The following is an 11,442-nucleotide window of genomic DNA, read 5'->3' as shown; positions in this document are numbered from 1 at the left end:
TTGCAATGTGGCTACTTTTACTTGGAGAAAAGTACATCTCAAAAGTAAAGAAAGAATATTGTACCCTTGCTCAAGAAGGGGTATCATCCTTGTCACGCTACACCATACTTAATGGCCCAATAAGTATGCCACTATTTGAGCATAATCATTGTAACTCCCCTATGGCTTATGTGTATACACAAAGTCCACCAAGCCAAATAATAACAACATGATGCCAAATTCATTTATGGCATATTCAACTATTGCACCCTTCATGAAATATTGTTGTGATAGTGTTGGTCATAGATCAGAGTGCAAAAATAACTATATTCTTTGGTTGATCATACTTTGTGGTTCACCATGCATAAGATTGATACCATTTTTCAAGCCAAAAACACTAATAGGATCAATGATTCTTTTCTTCAAATGTACTTCTACCGAGACACATGATGTAGTCATGGCTTCTCTAGCCTTTGCATACTCTACGGAAACGGTTTTTGATGCCAGGAGGCATATTCCACGGTGGACTACGTGCCCTGGTGGATTTCGTGAGGTTTTGTGGTGGATTCCGTAAAATTTTATTACCGGGGCTCATACACAAAGTTGATTCTTTGTGCGAGAAGTCGATGGGGATGCCTATCTTTTTCGGGCGTTTTGTTAATTTTATGTGTACATGGGTGATTCCATAGTGGGTGATTCCGCAAAATACATATTTAAATTAATAAATATTTATGAGTTTAGAGTGCGCACTCGTGATAAATTAAGGTTAGAATTGATTTCTAACCAATTTATTTATGTAGATGAAGACTGGTAGGTATTCACTTTTGTCGGTTTAATTGTATTATTTTTCTAACAATTGTGAATGCTTCAGTTGATGTGTAGATCTAGCAACAGTGGCAATGGGAAGCATTGGAGGATACCGTGTATTCAAGTTATCGTCAATATTTTGATGGGCGCGTATCTTAGGCATGGCGCCTATATTTTGTTGCGCTTAATTATCAAAGCGCTTGATATTTATTTATTATTTTTGTATGCACATGGGCGCACGATTTAAATACTTGTATTGGACATTGTATTTGGGTACTGCTTGACTTCTTGGGCGCCCATTAGCTTTAATTCTTTATTGGCACAAAAGCAAACTCAAAAGCTAAAGCGTGCTATTTTGTAATTTGGGCTATTATTTGAGCTTGAAGATGAATAATATATGAAATACATGCTTTGTGGAGAGCTCACACAAGGCATGGGGGAGATTGCACCCAATTGGTCTCTTGTTCATATCGTGCAAGCTTTCTACATTGATTTGTGTGCAAAAAGTAGAGTTCTTTTGTTCTTGGAAACCTTCTGACATTCACTTCGCGCACATACGACGACCGATCTGCGCACCAATGGTATCAGAGTGAAGCTGAGATCGAGAGCTTCCAATCGCTTACCATCTTTCACGAAGGCGGAGCTCCTAGAATAATCAAGCTCTACAGTCAGTTTTGTCGTGAACGGCCGATACCAACGTGTTCCAGGCGGTCAAGAACCCCCTTCTGCACCCTCTTATCGCGAAGGACCAGCCTATGTCGATGGAGGACCATGTGGATATCTCCTTCTTCAAGTCATTTTCAAACAGATAAACAGATAATCCTCCATAGCCAAAAATCTTAAAAGCTTTATCTCAAAGTTTAAAAAGCTTAATAGTAAGCTGTAAAAAGCTTCAATCAACGAATTTTTAAATCGATGGCAAGAGTATGTCCTAGATAGTGCCAATTTTGTTGCCAATGTCCTTAGATACAGGAAGTTCAGCTTGTTGAATTAAGCGTCGACAAGCTTTGCAAGCTCAATTGGCCAATTTGTAACAATCTATTAGCGACCAAGATGGATCGCAACCCGAAGATCTTATAGGACGTACCATCGATGCAACACTTGAAGCCCAATCCATCCGCAAAGAAACAAAGATAAGTAAAAGAAACTTCAAATTTCGTACTTTCAATGGATCACGAGATGGAAAGATTGTACTTGCATTTATAAGTCAATTTGATGATTACTTCCTTGAAGAAACATATGCTGAGAAAGACAAAATTAAATGTGTCACTAACCACTTAGTTGATCGAGCATCCTTATGGTGGACTGTGGTCCGCAAGAGCATTGAATGTCCCACTACATGGAGACTTTCCAAAAGAAATTTTTGCATAATTTCCTTCCTCCTCAATTCCATGAAAAATCCATCAAGCAATGGGATCTTCTATAGCAAAGAGATCGCGAACCTATTTCCCAATACACTAAACATTTTTAGAATGCTCTACTGCAACTACGCATGCTCAAAGATGTACCTGAAGCGACTCACAAACACAAGTTTATGTCTGGCCTACTTGGACATTACTATGCTGAAGTCAATATGTTCAAGCCAACAACCCTAGAAGATGCAATTTCTTTGGCTCATGACACTGAAGACAAGATTGGAGGAAGAGACAAGCGACCACAACAATTTCCAACTAATGGTAACTATGGTTCCAAACAATTCAATTCAAATTTTTGAAGATTCAATCAAAGTCATTTTCTTCCATCTTCATTTCGTAAGTCTTGGGCACGATCACGTGCTTTGCCATCAAACACCAATCCAAACCCTAAGCCATCCTCACAGTCAAATCCCAAGATTCCTAAACTTCCTGCCATTACCAACAATGTATCTAAAGACAAACCCATAGTTTGTTACAAATGCCATCAACCTGGACATCTAGCAGCCAATTGCCAATCCAAAAAGCCACCTGTCCATATCAATTATCTTAGAGCAATCAAAGAAGAAGAACGTGAGAAAATGCCTGACTTTACGGAAGATGATGACGACATTGGTACTACTTCGGATACTTTGCCAGGTATGCCAACTCCCCGTTCTTTATTAACAATGAAATGTTTTGTGCATGGTAAAGAAAAGACTATTTTACATGATGATGGGAGCACACATGACTTTATTTCTGCAAAGTTAGTCAAAGAATTGAATTTAAAAACTGTTTCTACAAATTATCGCATTAACGCTGCATTCCTAGGCATGAGATATAATGGAACACAAGCTAAAGAAAAACAAATGCATCCTAGGCATACACAATTCCTTGCCCAATTTCAAGATTGTTTTGCTAATGATTTACAACCTAGACTACCACCTTCACGTCATGAAGATCACAAAATAGATTTAATTCCTAGAACACAACCACCATGTAACACAACCACCATGTAAAGCACCATATAGACACAATCAAATTGAACAGAAAGAAATTCAAAATCAAATAGAGGAATTGCTTAACAGAGGATTAATTCGACCTAGTAGTTCTCCATTTGGTGCACTTGTTTTATTAGTGAAAAAGAAGAATAATACTTATCGCATGTGCATTTATTATCGTGCCCTAAATAAAATTATTGTTAAGAATAGATATCCAATTCCTAGGGTAGATAATCTTATGGATAAACTACAAGGATCTGCCATATTCAGTAAGATAGATCTTAAATCTGGTTATCATCAAGTAAGATTGGATAAATCTGATATATTCAAAACCGCATTTAGAACACAATTTGGACACTATAAATTTTTAGTTATGCCTTTTGGTTTAACTAATGCACCAGCCACATTTAGTCATATGATCAATCGCATATTCTTGAAACATCAACATTGTGTCATAGTATTCTTTGATGATATATTAGTATCGAGTAAAAATGAGAATGAGCATTATGAATATTTATCTTTAGTTTTTAAGTTATTAAAAGACAATCAATTATATGCTGATCCCGAAAATAGTGAATTCTTTCAAATCAAAATTGAATATCTAGGGCATATTGTTTCATCAGAAGGTATGAAAGTTGACCCTAAAAAGATAGAAGTAATTTTAAATTGGCCCATACCTAAAAATATGCATGAGTTACGTTCTTTTTTAGGTCTTGCTAGTTTTTATCGAAAGTTTGTGAGAAATTTTTCATTACTTGCATTACCTTTGACAAAACTTTTAAAGAGGGGTATTATGTATAACTGGTTTGATAATCAACAAAAATTCTTTGATTTATTGAAAGATGCTTTAACCCATGCTCCTATATTACAACTACCTGATTTCAATAGACCATTCTTCTAAGTAGTTACTGATGCTAGTGGTTCTAGAATAGGAGCTGTCCTTATGCAAGACAGCCATCCCATAGCCCACTCTAGCTGTAAAATCAAACCATATTTTGAACTTAAATATTTAACCTACGATAAAGATTTGCTAGTTGTAGTACAAGCCTTACGTCAATGGAAACATTATTTAATGGGATATGAATTTATGATTAAAACTGACAAACAAAGCATTAGACATCTACTTAGTCAACCACAAATATTTGACCCACACATTAAATGGGCAGCTTTTATTCAAAGTTTTCATCCCCTTATACAATATCAACCAGGAAAAGAAAATGTTGTAGCCGACGCTTTGAGTAGAAGACCGACAATTCATAATATTTCTGTGATATCATTTGATTCCCTTATCCCTATGAAAGATACTTATCATCACGATTTTACTTTTCAAGTGATTGGAATAAATTAGTTGTAAATAATTGGATTCCTATTGATTCACTATCTTCCAATAATGGATTCATGTTTTATGAAAAAATATTATGTGTGACTGTTCCATTTCGATCTTTTGTTTTGCACGAGATTCGTTGTCCTCCAAATCAAGGTCATAAAGGAATTATATCTACTTTGCGTACATTGACTTAAGATTTTGGGATATCATGCCAGGAGGCATATTCCACGGTGGATTACGTGCCACGGTGGATTCTGTGAGGTTTTGTGGTGGATTCCGTAAAATTTTATTACCGGGGCTCATACACAAAGTGGATTCTTTGTGCGAGAAGTCGATGGGGAAGCCTATCTGTGGGAGCTTTCACTCAACCGCCAAGACCCACGGACCGCTTATTGATTCAAGCATTCCAAGCCGAGCACTAATGGCTACCTCTCACATAGCCGACGCGCCATCCATATCTATGGGTGTAGTGAGCTTACCTTGATGCCGTTCGAGTTACCTCCTCTCCCGCGCACTCCCGTAGCTCCACAATTCAAGTGCAAGATTCAAGCAAGCTCCATCCTCAAGCTCCACACTCCAAGCTCCATTGCCGCGAGCAAGACAAGAGAAGAGAAGAGAAGAGAAGAAGAGAGGAGACGATAGAGAGCTTCTCCTCCTTGGTCCCTCACCCTCACACGCTCACTCCCTCACACTCTCACACTCCCTCTCTCAAGCACAAGCTCAAGCAAGCAAGAACAAGAAGAAGAAGAAGGAGAGGAGAGCTACTTTTGGCCACACACAAGAATGGGCTTTTCATTCACTTTTCAACTTTATATACAAAACCCTAAATCCCTTTTGGGCGGTCATCCCCTTTTTCCTTTTTGCATGGCCGGCCATAGCCTAGGCCATTTTTCCCATTGTCCTTCTATCTTCCTAGCTTCCTTTCCACCGCCCGTCTACATTTACAAATCGCACGGGTGAGAGCCCGGAGCTCTTTTACAAGATTTCAGGGTGCGCCTTTTTATTTTAAAATGCGCATTTCCCCTTTTGCCTTTGCCTTGGAATTTTAAGGTTGCCCTTGCACTTTTGGCCTTTTCTCATTTTCTTTCTTCAGTCGGGCTACCTTTTTTCCGCCTTTGCCCTGCGTCTTTTCCACTTCCTCTTTCTTTCTTCGTGTTGGGGTTAATACTATCTTTTTCGGGCGTTTTGTTAATTTTATGTGTACATGGGTGATTCCATAGCAGGTGATTCTGCAAAAATACATATTTAAATTAATAAACATTTATGAGTTTAGAGTACACACTCGTGATAAATTAAGGTTAGGATTGATTTCTAACAAATTTATTTATGTAGCTGAAGACTGCTAGGTATTCACTTTTGTCGGTTTAATTGTATTATTTTTCTAACAATTGTGAATGCTTTAGTTGATGTGTAGATCTAGCAGCAGTGGCAGTGGGAAGCATTGGAGGATAGCGTGTATTCAAGTTATCGTCAATATTTTGATGGGCGCGTATCTTAGGCATGGTGCCTATATTTTGTCGCGCTTATTTATCAAAGCACTTGATATTTATTTATTATTTTTGTATATGCATGGGCGCACGATTTAAATACTTGTATTAGACATTGTATTTGGGTACCGCCTGACTTCTTGGGCACCCATTAGCTTTAATTCTTTATTGGCACAAAAGCAAAATCAAAAGCTAAAGCGTGCTATTTTGTAATTTGGGCTATTATTTGAGCTTGAAGATGAATAATATATGAAATACATGCTTTGTGGAGCGCTCACACAAGGCATGGGGGGAGATTGCACCCAATTGGTCTCTTGTTCATGTCGTGCAAGCTTTCTACATTGATTTGTGTGTAAAAAGTAGAGTTCTTTTGTTCTTGGGGACCTTCTGACGCTCACTATATGCGCATACTGTGACTGATTTGCACAGCAGTGGTATCAGAGCGAAGCTAAGATCGAGAGCTTCCAATCACTTACCATCTTGCATGAAGGCGGAGCTCCTAGAATAATCGATCTCTACAGTCAGTTTCGTCGCGAACGGCCGATACCAGCGTGTTCTTGGCAGTCAAGAACCCCCTTCTCTACCCTCTGATCGCGAAGGACTAGCTTGTGTCGACGGAGGACCATGTGGATATCTCCTTCTTCAAGTCATCTTCAAACAGATAAACAAATAATCCTCCATGGCCAATAAGCTTAAAAGCTTTATCTCAAAGTTTAAAAAGCTTTATAGTAAGCTTTAAAAAGCTTCAATCAACGAATTTATAAATCAACGGCAAGAGTATGTCCTGGACGGCACTAATTTCATCACCAACGTCCTCAGATACATGAAATTCAAGTTATTGACTTAAGCTCTTAAGTCTTCTAAGTTACCAAGCTTACTTACTCCTACAAGTCACCAAAGTCACAATACAAGTCACCAAAGTCACAAGATTACTAAAGACTTACTCAACAACTACATTAGCGGCAGTTCACATGCAAAAGCACAGAATCACCGTATTACTCTATGGTAGACCTTGTTCATACTTACAGACTTGCTGAACCAGTTTGAGCAAACAGAGAAGGTTATATGCAGATTATACGTAGTTTCTACGTAGACGGTTGTAACAATGAATACCACATACGCAAAGGAGAAACACCATAAAAGCCAAAAAAAATATACAAGCTTTGTATACTCGCCTTTGAGCTATGCTCATCCCGCTAATCAAATTTCAAGAGTGTGAGGTCTTTTGGATTTTGCAGGATGACTGAACAAAACATGGACGATTTTATGGCTGAAGGTGATTTACCCAAACCAACGATGGAGCAAAAGTTGGATTTGATTATGATATGGCTCGAAGAAGAACGAAGAGCCCGACAAGCTTTATAAGTCCAATTGGCCAATTTGCAATGATCTACCATCGACCAAGATGGATCACAACCGGAAAATCTTATACGATGTACTATCAATGCGACACTTGAAGCCCAATCCATCCGCAAAGAAAGAAAGAAAAGTAAAAGAAACTTCAAATTTCGTACTTTCAATGGATCACGAGATGGAAAGACTGTACTTGTATTAATCAGTCAATTTGATGATTACTTCCATGAAGAAACGTATGCTGAGAAATACAAAATTAAATGTGTCACTAACCACTTAGTTGATCGAGCATCCTTATGGTGGACCGTGGTCCGGAAGAGCATTGAATGTCCTACTACATGGGAGACTTTCCAAAAGAAATATTTGCAGAATTTCCTTCCTCTTCAATTCCATGAAAAAGCCATCAAGCAATGGGATCTTCTATAGCAAAGAGATCGCGAACCTATTTTCCAATACACTGAACGTTTCTGGAATGCTCTACTGCAACTATGCATGCTCGAAGATGTACCTGAAGTAACTCACAAACACAAGTTTATGTCTGCCCTACTTGGACATTACTATGCTGAAGTCAATATGTTTAAGCCAACGACCCTTGAAGATGCAGTTTCTTTGGCTCATGACACTGAAGACAAGATTCGAGAAAGAGACAAGTGACCACAACAATTTCCAACTAATGGTAACTATGGTTCCAAACAATTCAATTCAAATTTTCGAAGATAAAATCAAAGTCGTGTTCTTCCATCTTCATTTTATAAGTCTTGGACACGACCACCTGCTTTGCCATCAAACACCAATCCAAACCCTAAGCCATCCTCACAGTCAAATCCCAACATTCCCAAACTTCCTGCCATTACCAAGAATGTATCTAAAGCCAAACCCATAGTTTTTTACAAATGCCATCAACCTGGACATCTAGTAGCCAATTGCCAATCCAAAAAGCCACCTGTCCATATCAATTATCTTGGAGCAATCAAAGAAAAAGAACGTGAGGAAATACTTGACTTTACGGAAGATGATGATGACATTAGTACTACTTCGGATACTTTGCCAGGTATGCCAACTCCCCGTTCTTTATTAACAATGAAATGTTTTGTGCATGGTAAAGAAAAGACTATTTTACATGATGATGGGAGCACACATGACTTTATTTCTGCAAAGTTAGTCAAAGAATTGAATTTACAAACTGTTTCTACAAATTATCGCATTAAGGCTGCATTCCTAGGCACGAGATATAATGGAACACAAGAGATGCATAACTTAGAAATTAAAATTGGTGAATATACTGAACGAAGAAATTTCTTAGTTGTACCTTTGCACTCTAGTTACATTATCTTAGGAATGCCTTGGCGTCATCAATATAATCCTGATATAGATTATTCTATGCATTCAATTAAAATTTATTTTCAAGGAAAACAAATCACATTACATGGTATGCATGCCTCCAATAATTTTCCACTGCTTACTCACACTTAGGCTAAACGTGCATTACGTAAAAGAAGCAAATCTTATTTAGTATGTGTAAATGAACTTCAAGCTAAATAAAAACAAATGAATCCTAGGCATACACAATTCCTTGCCTAATTTCAAGATTGTTTTGTTGATGATTTACCACTTGGACTACCATCTTCACGTCCTAAAGATCACAAAATAGATTTAATTCTTGGAACACAACCACCATGTAAAGCACCATATAGACACAATCAAATTGAACAGAAAGAAATTCAAAATCAAATAGAGGAATTGCTTAATAGAGGATTAATTTGACCTAGTAGTTCTCCATTTGGTGCACTTGTTTTATTAGTGAAAAAGAAGAATAATACTTATCGCATGTGCATTTATTATCGTGCCCTAAATAAAATTATTGTTAAGAATAGATATCCAATTCCTAGGGTAGATGATCTTGTGGATAAACTACAAGGATCTGCCATATTCAGTAAGATAGATATTAAATCTGGTTATCATAAAAATTGGATAAATCTGATATATTCAAAATTGCATTTAGAACACAATTTGGACACTATGAATTTTTAGTTATGTCTTTTGGTTTAACTAATTCACCAGCCACATTTAGTCGTATGATGAATCGCACATTCTTGAAACATCAACATTGCGTCAGAGTATGCTTTGATGATATATTAGTATTCAGTAAAAATGAGAATGAGCATTATGAATATTTATCTTTAGTTTTTAAGTTGTTAAAAGACAATCAATTATATGCTAATCCAAAAAAGAGTGAATTCTTTCAAACAAAAATTGAATATCTAGGGCATATTGTTTCATTAGAAGATATTAAAGTTGACCCTAAAAAGATAGAAGCAATTTTAAATTGGCCCATACCCAAAAATATGCATGAGTTACATTCTTTTCTAGGTCTTGCTAGTTTTTATAGAAGGTTTGTGAGAAAATTTTCATTACTTGCATTACCTTTGATAAAACTTTTAAAGAAGAGTATTGTGTATAATTGGTCTGATAATCAACAAAAATCCTTTGATTTATTGAAATATGCTTTAACCCATCCTCCTGTATTACAACTACCTTATTTCAATAGACCATTCTTCTTAGTAGTTACTGATGCTAGTGGTTCTGGAATAGGAGCCGTCCTTATGTAAGATAATCATCCCATAGCCTACTCTAGTTGTAAACTCAAACCATCTGAACTTAAATATTCTACCTACGATAAAGATTTGCTAGCTGTAGTACAAGCCTTATGCCAATGGAAACATTATTTAATGGGATCTAAATTTATAATCAAAACTGACCAACAAAGCATTAGACATCTACTTAGTCAACCACAAATATCTGACCGACACATTAAATGGGCAGTTTTTATTCAAAGTTTTCATCCCCTTATACAATATCAACCAGGAAAAGAAAATGTTGTAGTCGACGCTTTGAGTAGAAGACCGACAATTCATAATATTTCTGTGATATCATTTGATTTCCTTATCCCTATGAAAGATACTTATCATCAGGATTTTACTTTTCAAGCTGATTGGAATAAATTAGTTGCAAATAATTGGATTCCTATTGATTCACTGTCTTACAATAATGGATTCATGTTTTATGAAAAAAAATTATGTGTGACTGTTCCATTTTGATATTTTGTTTTGCATGAGATTCATTGTCCGCCATATCAAGGCCATAGAGGAATTATATCTACTTTGCGTACATTAACTGAAGATTTTGGGGTATCATGCTAGGAGGCATATTCCACGGTGGATTACGTGCCACGGTGGATTCCCTGAGGTTTTGGGGTAGATTTCGTAAAATTTTATTACTAGGGCTCATGCACAAAGTGGATTCTTTGTGCGAGAAGTCGATGGGGATGCCTATCTTTTTCGGGCGTTTTGTTAATTTTATGTGTACATGGGTGATTCCATAGTGGGTGATTCCGCAAAATACATATTTAAATTAATAAACGTTTATGAGTTTAGAGTGCACACTCGTGATAAATTAAGGTTAGGATTGATTTCTAACCAATTTATTTATGTAGCTGAAGACTGCTAGGTATTCACTTTTGTCGATTTAATTGTATTATTTTTCTAACAATTGGGAATGCTTTAGTTGATGTGTAGATCTAGCAGCAATGGTAGTGGGAAGCATTGGAGGATAGCGTGTATTCAAGTTATCATCAATATTTTGATGGGCGCGTATCTTAGGCATGGCGCCTATATTTTGTCACGCTTATTTATCAAAGCGCTTGATATTTATTTATTATTTTTGTAAACACATGGGCGCACGATTTAAATACTTGTATTGGACATTGTATTTGGGTACCGCCTGACTTCTTGGGCGCGCATTAGCTTTAATTCTTTATTGACACAAAAGCAAACTCAAAATCTAAAGCATGCTATTTTGTAATTTGGGCTATTATTTGAGCTTGAAGATGAATAATATATGAAATGCATGCTTTGTGGAGCGTTCACACAAGGCATGGGGGGAGATTGCACCCAATTGGTCTCTTGTTCATGTCGTGCAAGATTTCTACATTGATTTGTGTGCAAAAAGTAGAGTTCTTTTGTTCTTGGGGACCTTCTGACACTCACTATGCATGCATACAGCGGCCGATCTTCGCACCAGTTTTGGGTGGAACAAAA

Source organism: Lygodium microphyllum, chromosome 28 (assembly GCF_053477565.2).
Source record: "Lygodium microphyllum isolate KBCC chromosome 28, Lygodium_microphyllum_v1.1.10, whole genome shotgun sequence".
NCBI classification, from domain to species: Eukaryota; Viridiplantae; Streptophyta; class Polypodiopsida; order Schizaeales; family Lygodiaceae; genus Lygodium; species Lygodium microphyllum.
This window is presented reverse-complemented; position numbering follows the sequence as displayed.